Here is a 16,156-nt window from a genome sequence, read left to right as displayed (position 1 = left end):
TCATATTTACTGGGAGGATGACCTCCTTTACAGTGACCTAAGACTACTGTGCAAGGGACAGCAAGGGCCCTGGTGGTCCCCTAATGGGATTCCGGGGGCTGTGGGCTGCTGCGTGTCTGATGGGGTTGGGCTGCTGTTGGTGCCTGTTCGTCCTTCTCTGGGCTGCTTCAGTGGTCCCCTTGTGGGCTTTTGCTTTTGCTTCTGCTCCTGGGGGGCTCGACCTTTTCATGTCCAGGGGCCGCAGCTGTGACGCCCCCTCCTCATCTTGCTCCCTGGCTCGGCTGGCGGATCTGGCGCCTTCGTCCTGGTCATGCGTCTCCTCGCTTCCTGGGGGCTGTGGCTCCATTGGGAGCTTTCTGTTGTCTCTCCTCCCGTCCAGGGTGACCTCTGTCTTGGTTCCATGGGTCCTGCCTTCTGCCGGACCGCTCCGGTTGTTGGACTGCCCTACCCGTGTTGAAGAACCGGGTTTTAGAACCCAGCGGCGCCAGGGGCACGCCCAAAGTCTTCGGGTTCACCTGTCTTAGAAATACAGAGACACGGGATTATTCTGAGTGGCGTCAAAGATCAAATTTATTGGCTGCAGCCAGTAACAGAAGTCCTAGAAATCATCACGGTATGAGTTCTCAGGAGACTGCTCAATTTTACAAAGCAAGTCATCCCTTTTTATGCCAAAAATCACATTCCAGACAAATACCTAACATTTACAAACTGTCCAATCACATGTATCCACACCAGAGGTATCGCATGACAGTAAAACCCACTTTTCAGTTGCCCAGCCCATGATCAATCATCGGTCAAACCCAACATTCTTCTTTAGACAGGTCGAACGAACCCATAATAAAAAAGGGCACAATCCAATCGTAAATAGACCATAAAGAAAGGAGCAGAAACAGGTGAGAGTAGGATAAGGCATATTTGTGTGCAGTAAAACTTTATGATGTCCTGTGCTCTGATCCTTAATCTTGATCAGCTAAAGGGCAGGAACTGGTTTAACAAGGTCAGCTTCAGGCAACAGCGTCAGTTCACTCAGGTCAATCAGGAGTCAGCACAAACTCGAGCTAAGGTGTACATGTCCTTAAAAAGACTAGTTCAGCCACAGTCATCGGCCTATGTGAGGGCAACCACAAAATGGCTGCCATACACAAAATGGAACCCAAGGGTTCAGAACGAAATCCCTAAATACGTAGTGAATCCATCGGTCTAACATGATGAAAACACTCATACTTACCGCACTAACTAGTTACGGTTCGCTAATATCAAATTTGTAACGAAACCATGACCTTTATGGAACGGGTTCAGAATTCACGGAACCTCAGACCCTCCTTTTGCCCTTACATAGGCAATAACCTAAACTCACGTAAATCTGAGTCCAGGTCTATATTCATCAGATCATCAAGATGTTGCTGGAGCATAATCCTATTACTTAGTACCTCTCTTGGGGCAGGACTCCTTGCACACGTAGTAGCACAGAGGCCACATATAGCAGGAGCGCACTGCACACAAAGACAGAACAGGAAAAGAATCGCTAAAGCCATCCCAATGAGCATCAGAATCTTCCATCCCCAAGTGGATAACAATCCCCAGAACCATCCCATCAACGACCAATCTCCTTCGTCCATGTGTACAGACTCGGAGATCTTATGTAGCTTGGAAATGGCCTGGTACACTGTAGGAGCATTGTCTGGAATGAAAATGCAGCAGCTCGATTGAATCAATTTACATACCCCTCCTCTGTCTGCAAGTATGACGTCTAACGCAACTCGATTCTGCAACGTCATAAGACGATCCGATTGGAGCTCAGCAGTCAAATTACTAAGGGCACCGGCAGTCTCAACTATGGTGGACTCAACCACTCTCGTCAATTGCCGTATGTTCCTACTATTAACCATAGGTCCCCAAAATGGCAGGAAACCCTTAAAAAAATCTCCCAATTCTTGTCCTGAAGTATCTTCCTTACTGAAGATACCTCTAACTACTCTAGTTCTGTGGTAATCTGCCGCTGCATTATACGTAGGGGGCAACAGATACGAAACATAACATGTTCCCGAAAAATCAGGGGGCAACCATGTATATGCTCTATCATAGCACGCAAAATACGTACCCTTAGCTGCTAAAAACGGTGGGGAAGTCTGAGACGCAAAAACATATGTCTAAGTACAAACACTCTTCCCTAACTGAGCTCTCGGATTCTTGACATTACCTTGCAGACAAAAATGACCACGATGGGGCACGATCCAAATCGGGGATGATTTTTCCCTTCGCTGCTTTTCACTCAGACTAACACCATATCCAGTCATGTTCCAACCAATATAAGCTAGTGTCTCATCTTTAGGGATAGTCTCATAGGAAACGATTCCTCTAATCATATCTACTATTCCTTTCACTAGAGCACTATTACTTGGATTATCTTTCATAGAACGCAGGGGGTAAACTTCATGGGCATAAATAAACATCGTCCTATATGCCCATACAGATCCATTATAGCTGAATGGCAGAACCAGGTAAGGAATACCCTTATCCGTGGTATGAGGCATAAGACCACACACCCAGCAATTAGTGGTGTTCACTACTAACTGATGCTGATGCAGAAGCTGCACAAAGGAATTATTAACGAATTCCAATCTTCTGATAGATTCATGTTCAGGCAAAGGATGAAAAGAATGCGAAGAAGTAGTAGTAGGAAAAGACATAGGTTGTATGGTGGGTGCAAAAGTCACTTGGAAAGAAAATACAAGATATCCCACTAAAAACATCGTTATGCTAAGTAACATTAAAAGACATGTTATCAAAAAACATTTGCTACTCATTAGTCTACACAGTCTTGTCTTAAAGTTCATTTCTACAACAGCTCTCTCGATCTCAAAAAACTCCATCCTCTAACCATGCTGTTCGCGGCAGGTGGTTCTCTTCGGCTCAGAGGTACGTCTGTAAGTCCAGGGAATGCCCTAGAACAAACCAGAATCGTCGACCTTATGTCTACACGGCTGTACACTCCAAGGCTTCATACCGCGACCCTACAGCTGAACCCGGATGGCGGTTCAAAAAAGAAAAATAGATCAAAACAGCTTTTCGGATGAGAGAGAGCGTTTTTTTTTTTTTAAGCAAAAAGGAATTAATTGTTTATTAGTCCATCGGCTCTCGGTCGTAGATTATAGCGGCCTTTACCAGGCACTGTCTGATCTCGGAACAACAACTCAGGCTCAGTAGTGTCCAATCGTGCATGTGGTGACACAGCTTCTTGCAAAATATCGTTATCCTCGCGCTCAGAACTTGTCCCAACCAAACGTGCGTCACTGAATGGAACGTAACGTGGCACTGTATCAGTCTCTGAATCACCAACACCCTCCTGGACCCACCGGTGGTACGGCAGAGGCAATGATACCCTCTTACAATGTACGCCGTGGATCCAGTACTTCTTGCCCTGAACTCTCACTGCGGTACGCATCGATAAAAGGACTTTCAATGGTTCAATCCAGCGGGGCTGATCATTCTTTGTCCACTGAAAGTTGCGCACCAACACCCAGGAACCAGGGTCAATGGCGTGTCCTGAATCTTCAGATGCTTGAGGAAGTGTATTGTAAACCTGTTGGTGTAAGACACGCAATTTAGCCGTCAAATCATACAAGTAGTCAACCAGCACGGGATGTTCAATCTCGCTAAACTTTGTTGGCCTCGGCACTCCCCATACATTTGCCGGGCGGCCAAACACGATCTCATAGGGACTAAGACCAATTCGGGAATGCACTGTAGTCCTTGTTGGCAAAAGTGCCAACGGCAAAGCATCGGGCCATTGAAGACCAGAGCTCGCCTGAATCTTGGCTAGTTTCAGCTTCAGAGTGCCATTATAGCACTCGACTAGGCCAGCTGATTGGGGGTGATTTGCAGCATGAAATTTCTGACGGATGCCCAAACCCTCACACACTTTCTTCATGATCTGGCCCACAAACTCACTTCCATTATCACTCCACACCATCCTTGGCAATCCAAACCTAGGGAAATATTCTTTGATTAAGACTTTAGCTGTGGACAGGGCAGTGTTATCTTTTAGGGGGTAGGCCTCTACCCATCTCGAAAAGGCACAAACAACTACAAGGACGTATTTTAGATTATTACACCTTTCCATGTGTATGAAATCCAATTGTAGCAACTCGAACGGATACGTCGGAGGCGCAAAATGACCAGCTGGAGTTGGAGTTCCCTTGCCAGGATTATACATCAGACAAACCATGCAGTTCTTGACCAGATTCTCCGCACACTTAGGAATTCCAGCATTCTGCCATACTGGAGCCAACAACTTACAAATCCCTTTCGCACTAATGTGAGCCATTCCATGCGCCATCGTAACCACTGCAAGCACATACGCATCAGGTAACAACCATCGCTGATGTTCTGGCAACTCAGTCCAACAACCAGTCGAATCCAATTTTCACTTACTCTCTCTCCACACATTCTATTCTTTCCCCGCAGCTTCAGCCTGAATTGACTTCACACTCTCTATCGTATCTTCACACATTCCTCTATCCAGAACCCATCTTGCTGGGCCCGCAACATACATTCGACTCGTCATATCTTTCGCCGCTTCTTTCGCAACTTCATCCGCAAACGCATTACCACGAGAAACATCATCGGTAACCTTCTTATGTGCACTGCATTTCACGATCGCAACTTGCATCGGCAACGTAAGTGACTCAAGAAGCTCATTCACCTACTGACCATGCTGATTCTTCGTACCATGCGAAGTAAGAAATCCACGTTCTTTCCACAAACGCCCAAAACTATGAACAACACCAAATGCATACTGGCTATCGGTATACACAGTCACTCTCTTTCCTTTCGACAACACACACGCTCTCGTCAGTGCAATCAACTCTGCTGCTTGGGCTGAATTTTGTGGGATACGTGCAGCTTCAACGATCGTACACAATGTCGTCACAGCATATGCTGCAGTCGTATCACCATTCGGGAGCTTGTAGCATGACCCATCAACCCATAGCGTACCATCAGGATCCGAAAGAGGAGTATCTTTTAAATCGATTCTCCCCTTCGTTTCTTCCTCCGTCCTAAGAAAACAATCATGCTGTTCCTGACCATCTGTGTCCACAGAAATCGGCAACAATGTTGCTGGATTCAACACATTACACCGCTTGATGTGCACATGACTAGCCAAAAGCGTCCACTCATAACCCGACAACCTCGCACTAGTAAGGTGTTGAGTCTTTGTTCTATTTAACAGAGTATCCACTGCATGTGGAACCATCACGACCAATGTATTATCCATCACCAATCCAGCAGACTGTCGGATGGAAACAGCCGCTGCCGCTGTAGCTCTTAAGCAACTTTGCAACGCTCTAGCTACCGGATCTAAAGTTGACGAGAAATACGCACATGGACGCTGCTTATCACCAAATTGTTGAGTCAAAACTGACAATGCACAACCCTCTCTCTCGTGGACGTACAGTGTAAAAGGCTTACTGTAGTCAGGAGTACCCAACACAGGAGCAGAACACAACGCATCACGCAATTCAGAAAAACTTTTCTGACAATCGTCGGACCAAAGAAGAGGGTTCGGTATATCCTTACAAATCAATGCCAATAGAGGTTTTGCCATTAAAGAAAAGTTCAGAATCCACTGTCTACAATACGACGTGATACCCAAGAAAGCACGCACTTCTCTCTGTGTACTTGGCACAGTCATTCGAGCAATCGCTTGAATTCGTTCTGGGGTCAACCTTCTTCCCTCCTTCGACAAGAGATGACCTAATTAGGTCACTTCTTGGCGACAATACTGCAACTTAGAAGGTGACACTTTATGATGCAAGTCCGACAAATGTCGCAACAAAGAAATAGTAGCTTCTTTACAAGTTTACTCATCATCAGCAGCCACTAATAAATCGTCAACATACTGAATAAGAGCAGTACCAGCAGGCAACGCAAGAGTATCAAGCTGAGTCTTCAAAGCCAGGCTATAAATAGAAGGACTTTCGCAATAGCCTTGGGGAGCTCTCTTAAACCGGAAGCTTCGGCCTACTAAAGAGAAGCCAATAATATCTCTACTTTCCTCGGCAATTGGAATGCTGAAGAAAGCATTCTTCAGATCTATAACCGAAAACCAGGCAGCTGAAGCAGGAATCAAAGTCAACAAAGCAGTAATATCCGGAACAACTGGAAACTGTGGCACGACAATCTTGTTAACCTCTCTAAGATCGATCACAAACCTAAGAACAGGTGGCTGAGTAGAGTCAGTGCGCTTCAGGACAGGCAAAACTGGACTGTTACACACATTACCTCTCGTTTCTTCAATCACATCTTTCTCAATCAAATCATAGATGATCGCTAAAAGCGCTCTTTTACCATCGCTAGAAATCCTATATTGGGGGATGCGCGGCAATTTAACATTCGCTTTAAGCGTTACAACGTAAGGTGGAATCTCCAAAAGACCCACATCATTAGGACCAGTAGCCCAAAGAGTATCAGGGAGAGAACGCAATTCCGGTGGAAGCCGATCTTTAGACAAATACATCGGCGAGATCACTTTCTTACCCAATGTAAGCTGTACTCCCGAAGGAGAACAACGTAATGTTGCATGCAACCTTTTCAACAAATCCAAACCCAACAAATTCTCACCACAACCTGTCGTTAAAATGAGTGGTGCTTCGCACTACAAAGCCGCCCTGGAGACAGCACGAGAGGATGGCCTACTGCCGGCAGACTGGAGGCATGCGAAAATTGTTGTCTTTTGCAAACCCGGTCGACCTCCGGACCGCCACGAGTCCTATCGGCCAATTTCTCTTCTGAACATTGAGGCCAAAATACTTGCTAAAGCGCTCGCGAATCGCCTTCTCCCCTACATATCGGATTTGGTCCACCCGGATCAAGCCGGATTTATGCCCTGCAGGGCGACGCGGCACAATATTAGACGAGCCCACGTTGCCGTGGAGGCGATGAGTAAAACCGGGGATCAGGCGGCACTGCTCCTAGCAGATATTGACAGGGCCTTTGACTCCCTGAGTTGGACCTACTTATTTGCCCTCCTTCCGCGCCTTAACCTAGGGCCCCACTTTATGTCATATATCCGGCTTCTTTATACCGGTCTGACGGCCTCAGTGAGGGTGGCGGGGGAGGTGTCGGCAGCCTTCCCGATAGGACGCGGTACTAGGCAGGGATGCCCCCTCTCTCCTTACTTGTTCGCTTTAGCTATGGAGCCGTTGGCGGCGTGGGTCCGGATGGATGCACAGCTGCAGGGATTTGAATGGCAGGCGGGACCGTCGGACAGAATCGCACTGTATGCGGATGATGTCCTGTTCTTTCTTACGAACGTGAATCGCTCCGGGCCACGGGTCCTAGACATCATGAGAATCTTCGGCGAAGTCTCCGGACTCTGCTTGAAACCGCAGAAGTCCACCTTATGGACTTTGGGAGACCGCTTTGAAGTCGGGCCGTGGGCCTCGACGTTGCAAAGAGCGGTCGGGGGCCTTAAGTATTTGGGAGTGTTCCTGACAACCATGCCGACGATAGCCTGGGAGCGCAACGTGGTTCCTGTATGGGACAAAGTACAACAAGAAATGAAATGCTGGTCCCGCATGCCTCTTAATATCTATGGTAGATCAGCCATTTTTAAGATGGTGGCCCTTCCCAGATTACTGTATCAATTACAAAACCACCCGTTCCCAATCCCGCCGCATTGGTTCCGACTGGTCAACTCGGCTCTTGGACGCTTCTTGTGGGCTGGTGGCGCGGCGTGAGTAGCGCTGCGAACCTGCTTTCTATCCACATACTGTGGGGGCCTGGCGACCTCGGATATTCTGTTGCATTACCAGGCCTCACATCTGGTGGTCCTGAATGACTGCTGGTACTGTGATGGGGGGGACCCGGCATATGCCCTTGAACGATACCTGCTGGAACCTGACTCCCTACATTCGGTCCTATACTCGCCACAGCGGCGAAAGAGACTGCCTAGAGCAACGCAGGTGGTGTTCCAGGTATGGCGGCAAGCACTGCGCCGCATGGGATGGTGAGGAAAGCTGATGGGGAGACCCCGCTCAGTGCAAAGTTTAATATGCCTCGCACCCAGTTCTTTCGCTATCTGCAGCTTAGGCACGCTTTGGCACCCACGTTAGTGGGCTTGACTACCCTACCCGAATTCAGCCCGATAGAGGCAAAAGTCTTTATGGGGGACTTGGAGGACCGTAAAATATCCAAAATATACCAAACATTAGTGACACACTGCTCCTCAGACCTACAGCCCTTAAGAGATCGCTGGGAGCGGGATTTAGGAGAACTGGAGAAGGAGGATTGGCGGGAGGCTCTTGAGTCCCCCAGGGGAGCAGCAATAGCGGTCCGTCTACGCCTAATACAATTCAAATACTTGCACCACACATATTATACTAGAGAGAGATTGTGGAAGGCAGGGCTGATTGAGTCCCCGGCGTGCTTGCGATGTGGTTACGAGATGGGCACCCTTTTGCATACAGTGTGGGAATGTAGTGGCCTGGCGAGATACTGGAAAGGTGTGTGGGACTGCTTGTCGGAGGTGCTGGGGTGGGAGCTCCCTCGCACGGCGAAACTGGGCCTGCTTCATGTGCTTGAAGGGGTGGGCGGAAATGTCTACAAGCGTCACTTGCTACTGCTGGGACTAACACTTGCCAAACGTGATGTGGCTCAGGCCTGGAAGAGCCCTGGGGCTCCCAAGGTGGCCGGGTGGAAGAAAGGCCTGGACTTTTGCATGGGACTGGAACGGCCGGTGTTCGAAGCCAGAGGCTGCCCTACAAAACATTATAAAATATGGAAGAGATGGGCGGACTACAGGGGATTGTGGTTGGAGCCCCCACCGCCGCCAAGGGGCGAGGAGGGGCAGATGTAGAAGGCATATTGAGGCTCGGATATATCCATGTATGACTGTACATTTACCTATAACAGAGGTGGGGAGACGGAGTGTTGCAGGACGGGGGAGGGGGGGTTGGATAGTTGGGGGGGGTGGAGTGTAGAGGGCATTCTCCATTAAATGTATCGCACAACATGCATCGTGATTGTAGTCACAGCTCCTCCGGGGTTCGGAGCACTGTGGAGGTTTATTTCTGCGATTCAATAAAACCAGTTTTGAAAAAAAAAATTTAGAGGTGCTTCCAACTCACAAGGCCCTATAGAAAGAGACAAGGGACTAGAAACTGGGTTACGAACTGGGGCGCCAGAGAATCCTACTGAAACATTAGTTAAGCCAGACAAAGGTGTGCCAGGGAGTTTAGAGTGCATGATAGAACTCTTCGCTGCACCAGTATCTAAAAGAAAAGGCTCTACCACACCCGATGTGGCTACTGCAACATAAGGCCCACTCTGATCTACTGGAACCGACACTACTCCCTCTCTTTGTCCATGGCTGTCCTAGCAATCATTATAGTCAGCATTCTCACTCTCAACATAATAGTCATCAGCATAGTACTGAGTCGACTGACCAGATGCAATTTTCTGTTGATCAAAGCAATTCATAGAATTCTGAGGGGGAAAAGAACGTTCGTTCTGAGGAAACGCACCACGTCCTCTACCTCTTGACACTTGCTGAAAACCACCACGGCCTCTCGCGGCCGGCATACCACTCGCACGCTGTCGCAACACAGGGCACTCATTTTTATAATGACCTTCCTCCCTACAATACGCACACTGATTTAAACCCAAGGGTGGTCTTGGAGGAAAATACCCAGCGTTCTGTTGCGGTCTCTGAAACTGTGGAGGTTGCTGAAACTGTGGGCGTTGCTGTGACTCTTGCTGATTTGAGCGAGGTGGATACGCATGCTGTAAAAGAACCTTTGTCTTTAAGTCTTTTGTCTTTTTCTTTGCTTTTTCTTTCTCGTCCTTATCCCTATTCTCATAGTACTGTGCAGTCGCCAATATCTGGCCCGACGATGAAACAGCCCAAGAACTTTCAGAATCTTTCAACTTATTAGAAAGTTCAGGGAGCAAATTAAAGACAAATATGTCCACAAATAATATTTGCCCACCTTCCGTACTCATGTCCTTACCACTAAGCATGGGCGTAAAATCTGTTCCGCTCGCGGAATTTGCGGATTTTCGGCAAATTCGCAATCCGCGAACTCTCGCGGATTTGCCAAAAATTCGTAAATTCGCACGCGGCGGATTTTTTTGCTTGGTGATACAATATTGCGGCGCGCGGCGTCCACTTACCGTCATTCAGCGTTTGCCGAGTTGTTTTTCTCGATATTTTGCGAGTGCTGCACTATTTTGGATCTTGCTGCGGGATCCCGCGGGAGTTTGTCGACAGCGATTACGTCATCGCGTCTTGCCACCTTGCACAGCACGCATCGCGAGAGTTCGCAATTGCGAACACGTAGGTGCGGCGGGCAGCAACAATCTCGCACTCGCGAAATACAGATTTTGCAATTCTGCACAAGAAATCCACCAGCAAAAAGCATAAACCTTCAGAAAATGATGATTTTTATCAGAATCACTCCTCAGGTTGACATTTGCCTGCACTTTTTTTAGCAAGGAGTCCATTTTGGGGGGGGAGGAAGGAAGTGCCCCACAGTCTCCAACTTCCTGTTCCTGTCCAGCAGGCTCCTCCCAGTGCTTTCTTCATGTGCTGGTCACTTTCATTTGGACCTTGACCTGGAAGGATTACTCTTTGTGGATGCTGCTGGATATTTGGATTTGAGGCCTTTTTGACTTTCTTTGGATCACTTTTGGATTAGAAATCAACTTTCACAAGTAAGTTTGTTTGGGGCATTACAGTTGCTGCAACTACAATTTTGGAACTTTTTCAGAACATTAAATAAAATATATTGTGGGTAGTCACAGTATCCAGTAGCACCAGGGTTAGTTATGGGTGCATGATACAACTGTTTTGTTGAATTTAAACATCATTGAGGCCATGGATGGGCTGGGATTGTGCTGAATTTTGTGTTTTTTGTCGATTTTTTGGGGCTGCTGTTGTGGCCTTTTGCCCAGGGGTAGTGAGTGGTGCATGGACTGAGTCTGCCTGTGGGGTCTCTTTAATGTAAACATCCTGGATGGCATTGTATTGTGGTGATTTTGTGTGTTTTTCGTTTTTTTGGGGTGTACTGTTGATGTGGACTGGCCATGTGGGTGGTGGTGGCCATTTTGAGTGCTTGTGCAGGCAGGCCCTCCACATGTGCTTGGGGTGCAAGGGGCCATTTTGAAGACAGGCAGTGTCTGAGGCCTGCACCCATTTTGCCTAGCTTTCATCCATTATGCCCAGGAGTAGTGAGTGGTGCATGGGCCTAGTCTTTCTGTGGGGTGTCTTCTTGAATTTAAACATCATTGAGGCCATGGGTGGGCTGGGATTGTGCTGAATTTTGTGTTTTTGTCGATTTTTTGGGGCTGCTGGTGGGGCCTTTTGCCCAGGGGTAGTGAGTGGTGCATGGACTGAGTCTGCCTGTGGGCTCTCACTCTCTTTAATGTAAACATCCTGGATGGCATTGGATTGTGGTGATTTTTGTGTGTGTGTTTTTTTTTTAGGTGTACTGTTGATGTGGACTGGCCATGTGGGTGGTGGTGGCCATCTTTGAGTGCTGGTACAGCCAACATGTGCTTGGGGTGCACCCATTTTGCATAGCTTTCATCTATTATGCCCAGGGGTAGTGAATGGTGCATGGGCCTAGTCTTTCTGTGGAGTGTCTTCTTGAATATAAACATCATTGAGGCCATGGATGGGCTGGGATTGTGCTGAATTTTGTGGTTTTTGTCGATTTCTTGGGGCTGCTGTTGTGGCCTTTTGCCCAGGGGTAGTACTAGTGAATGGTGCATGGACTGAGTCTGCCTGTGGGCTCTCACTCTCTTTAATGTAAACATCCAGGATGGCATTGGATTGTGGTGATTTTTGTGTGTTTTTGAGGTGTACTGTTGATGTGGACTGGCCATGTGGGTTGTGGTGGCCATCTTGAGTGCTGGTACAGGCAACATGTGCTTGGGGTGCACCCATTTTGCATAGCTTTAATCCATTATGCCCAGGGGTAGTGAGTGGTGCATGGGCCTAGTCTTTCTGTGGGGTGTCTTCTTGAATTTAAACATCATTGAGGCCATGGATGGCCTGGGATTGTGCTGATTTTTGTGTGTTTTTTCGACTTTTTGGGGTGTATAACTGATGTTCCTCTGTCTTCCATTGCTTTTAGGTGCACAAGAGAACCACCAGTGCCAGGAAGCAGTCCTGCTGCGGTGTGTGCAGCACAACGTCACGTGTGGCCACAGACAACTCTGCAACTTGTGCAACTGCGGCCTGCTGTTCTGAGTGTCATCTGAAGAAGATGGCCCCAAAAAAAGTTCCCCGTAGCTCCTCTAGCAAGAAAGTTGCCAGAAAGGAGCAGAAGAAGCAAGTTACCAAGCAGACTGGTGTGCCGCCCGCCACATTTTTTGGGAATAAAAAAAAAAGTACGCCTGCAGCAGCAGCGGGATCTGCTGGGGACCAAGCTGGGAGCAGCACCCCTGCTCCATTGGGCTCAGTGCCACCACCCCCACGCCAACTTAAGTCCAAGTCCTTGAGTGCTGCAGAGGCAGCCAGTCTACTTGTTCAATCACCATCGACCAGTGATGTTGGCTCATCGCAAGAAAGTAGCAGCAATGTCCCTCAATCAACACAGGTTGTTGTAACTCATCTGACGAGTGTTGAACAACCACAGCCGCAACAACAACCACATGTGCAAGTACATGCCCAAGTACATGTGGAAGGAGAGGCGGCGCAAGGAGAGGAGCAAGCAGAGGTGCATGGAGGGGCACAACAAGTGCCCACAATAGTTGTTCCTCCAGAAGTAGGGGCACATCTGGAAATCGACAATCAAGCCGAGGTATCATTCGAGGAAGCCACTCCTCCTGATGATCATTCATTGTCTTCCACACCCGGAGCAAGGAAAAGATCAAGGGTGGTGGTGTCTACATCTTCTTCAAGCCCACCTCCTTCTGATGATATGGATCTTACTTGGGAACCAACACCACTGCCGTCTGAGAGTGAGGCTGAGGCACACCATGATCTGACAAAGGTAGCTAAGCGTAAAAAGAAGGTCGTCGAAACTCTCATAGTTATGGAGTGTGATGACGCTCAACAAGAAGTGGCGTAAACTCCTGCTGCTGAAGACTCTCACGACGACGACGCAGTCATCACTAACGTCACTGAAGCCCCAGCGGGCATCCAGCAAACAGACATTTTGACCCTAGCCCGACAAGCTGCTGAGCGTGATGATGAAGTCGACGAGGAGGCAATGGGAACACCACAATCATTGAAGTTAACTAGTACACCATCACCTACCGCTTTCATATTTCTTCCTCGCCAGAAGGGACCTCCATCCACCTCGACCTCAATTAGTGGTGGGCAAAGTGCACAACGTAGTAAAGTTCAGCAATACGCATCCTCCAATTCATCTGGCATTAGCAGCATGACCACCACCAGTATCGCCTCCTCTGGCCCCCCCAGACATTTCAAGTCCGCAGTTTGGGACTTCTTTAGTATTTGCCCAAAAAAGGAAAACCTAGCCATTTGTAGCATTTGTAAGCTTGCAGTTAGTCGTGGTAAGCTTGGTACCAACTATGGTACCGGAGGCAAGAGAGGTCATCTTAAGAGACAGCACCTTGTCCAATGGCTTGCGCACCTAAAGAAGATCAAGGAAGCCCGAATTGGAAGTCAAGAAAACGTTGATGTTCCTTCTGATGATGACGAGGAGGAAGAAGCGTCACACACTTCACTTACACCCAGTACCCCTGTCAGCACACCCCCTGTGAGCCACACTAAGAGTGTGGGACAGAGTGAGACACCAATGTGAAAAAGTTCATCAGCGAGCGTAACTGGGTCGAAGAAGTCATCATCATCCCGTAAAATGGTCCAGGGCAACATTAGAACCATGTTGTTTTCAGACGCGCCATATGAACGCAACCACCCAACGGCGCGTCTGATTTTAGCCAGCTTAGTGTTCTAAGCTGGCTAAAATGCTAGCGCTGGATCGTCTCCCTTTTTCTTTTGTAGAAGGGGTTGGTTTTCTAGAATTAGTGGCAGCACTCTGCCCTAAATGGAAGGTTCCTAGCCGGTTCTATTTTGCCCGAGTTGCGGTTCCAGCACTACATGAAGATGTGCTGGAGGTGATTGGGGCAGCTTTGCAGAAGAGTGCTGTTCACACTATACATCTGACAACAGACATGTGGACCAGTGGCGCAGGCACTGATTACATGTGCATCACTGCACACTGGGTCTCTTTTTCAGGGGTTAAAGAAAAAGCTAAACGCAGGTGTTGACCTGGACCAAGTTTATAAAGCTGCTCGGAAACATGCAACACTTGCCATGTTTGGCTTGGAGAAACGTCATACAGCAGAAAACATTTTGAATGAGTTTAACACAAAGGTCTTTCACTGGCTGTCCCCAAAAAAACACAAGATTGGTTATGTTTCCACGGATAATGGCGTCAATGTAGTTAAGGCCATGGATCTGGGTCACTATTTCAGAGTGCCGTGTTTGGCGCACTGTATAAACCTGGTTGTTAAAAAATTCTTGGATAAAGACAGTCCAGCGTGCGAGTTAGTGGCCACCTGCCGAAAAATGTGCAACCATTTCAGCCATTCTTTTAAGGCCCGGAAGCATCTGAGGAGCCTGCTACGTGAACGTCGAATGCCAGTGAAAGCACTCATCCAGGAGGTGCCAACACGTTGGAACTCAACCTTCTACATGCTTGAGCGTCTGTATGAGCAGTTTACGGTACTCGATCAGTATTTCTTAACACTGGGTACAGCTCAGAAGGACCTGAGGCTAGATGCGGCGGAATGGGAGCTAGTTAAAAGCCTGACAGACATGCTTCGTCCTTTTGAGGTCTTCACGCGTGCAGTCAGCAGGGAGGACTGTAATTTGGGAAAAGCTATCCCATTGTTGCGCATGCTGGAGCACAAACTGAAGGCGTTGTCTTCTAAGTTTCAAACAGATGAAGAACAGCAAGAAGCTTTTGTTTTGGCGGAGAAATTATTAGAGCGCCTACTTGGCGATGAACGTCTTCAAAAGATCCACTCAGAACAGCATTACAATTGTGCTACTATTCTGCATCCACGCTACAAAAAGGCGCTGGCAGGCAGTGCATTATTTCCTTTTGGTGATGAAGATGTTACAAAGTACAAACATTGGCTAGCCTTGTCAGCCATGAGGTTTGAAAGAGAACGGCAGCAAATTCAAGGAAAAGGCAGTACATCAGCATCAGCAGGCCATCCCCAGTCAAAAGACTCCACTTCTGCACCTGTGGCTGTGGCAGAAGTGACCTCTCAGCCGTTAAAGACACCGGCAACCGGATCATCTGCACCAGACACAACAGAAATATCGGGTGATGATGGTGAAGAGGATTGGCTAGCTGAGCTTGGGTTTGGTTCTCAAAAGGTCCGAGCAAAAAGTAAGCAAAGTGGAGGAACCGTGGAGAACCTTGAGTCGATGGTGCAGGACTATCTGAATGACTCAACAGAGGTCTATGTTAATGCTGACCCATTGGCGTATTGGCATGGGAAAAAAGAATTGTGGCCAGAGATCTCCAACCTGGCTCTAAATTACTTGTCTTGCCCACTCACAAGTGTGTCTTCTGAACGTGTTTTCAGTGCTGCTGGTGGCATTGTAACTTGCAAACGGACCTGCCTCTCGCCCAAAAATGTGGAGAGGTTAACAATGATCAAGATGAATCAGCACCTCATACCACCAGATTACAAAGTACCAGATTACACGACGGAAGAAGACGAGGAGGACAGCAACTTAGATGAGGGAATTTCTTCTGTGTTAGGTGACACTGACCTACTCCTGCCTGAATTCGCAGAGTATGAGGACAAACTCTTCTTCCCTGACACCGAGCCCTGAAAATGAGCCAATGAATCAAGAACTTTCTTTTTCGTACTTATTCACTTTTATTCCTGTGTGTCAGTCTTTCTTTGTTTTGCACAGTTAATATAATTAAAACTTTAATCACCTGTACTTTTGCTTTTTGGCTGTTTGGGGGTCTTCTACTTGTTTTTGCCTGGGTTGACGGGTCTGGGGACATTGCTGGGAAGGTCTAATACCGGATAAAACTGGTTTGGACAACATCCATGAGGAAAAAGTTTTTGCATTTTCTGACATTTCGCTCAATGTAGCGTTTTCGGGGGCCTATTTGGGGGGCTTCCTGGTGTTTGTGGGTGGGTTTCGGGG

The sequence above is a fragment of the Lissotriton helveticus genome, chromosome 6 (assembly GCF_964261635.1).
Source record: "Lissotriton helveticus chromosome 6, aLisHel1.1, whole genome shotgun sequence".
Lineage (NCBI taxonomy): Eukaryota > Metazoa > Chordata > Amphibia > Caudata > Salamandridae > Lissotriton > Lissotriton helveticus.
The sequence above is the reverse complement of the archived record's forward strand: the minus strand, read 5'-3'. Positions refer to the sequence as shown.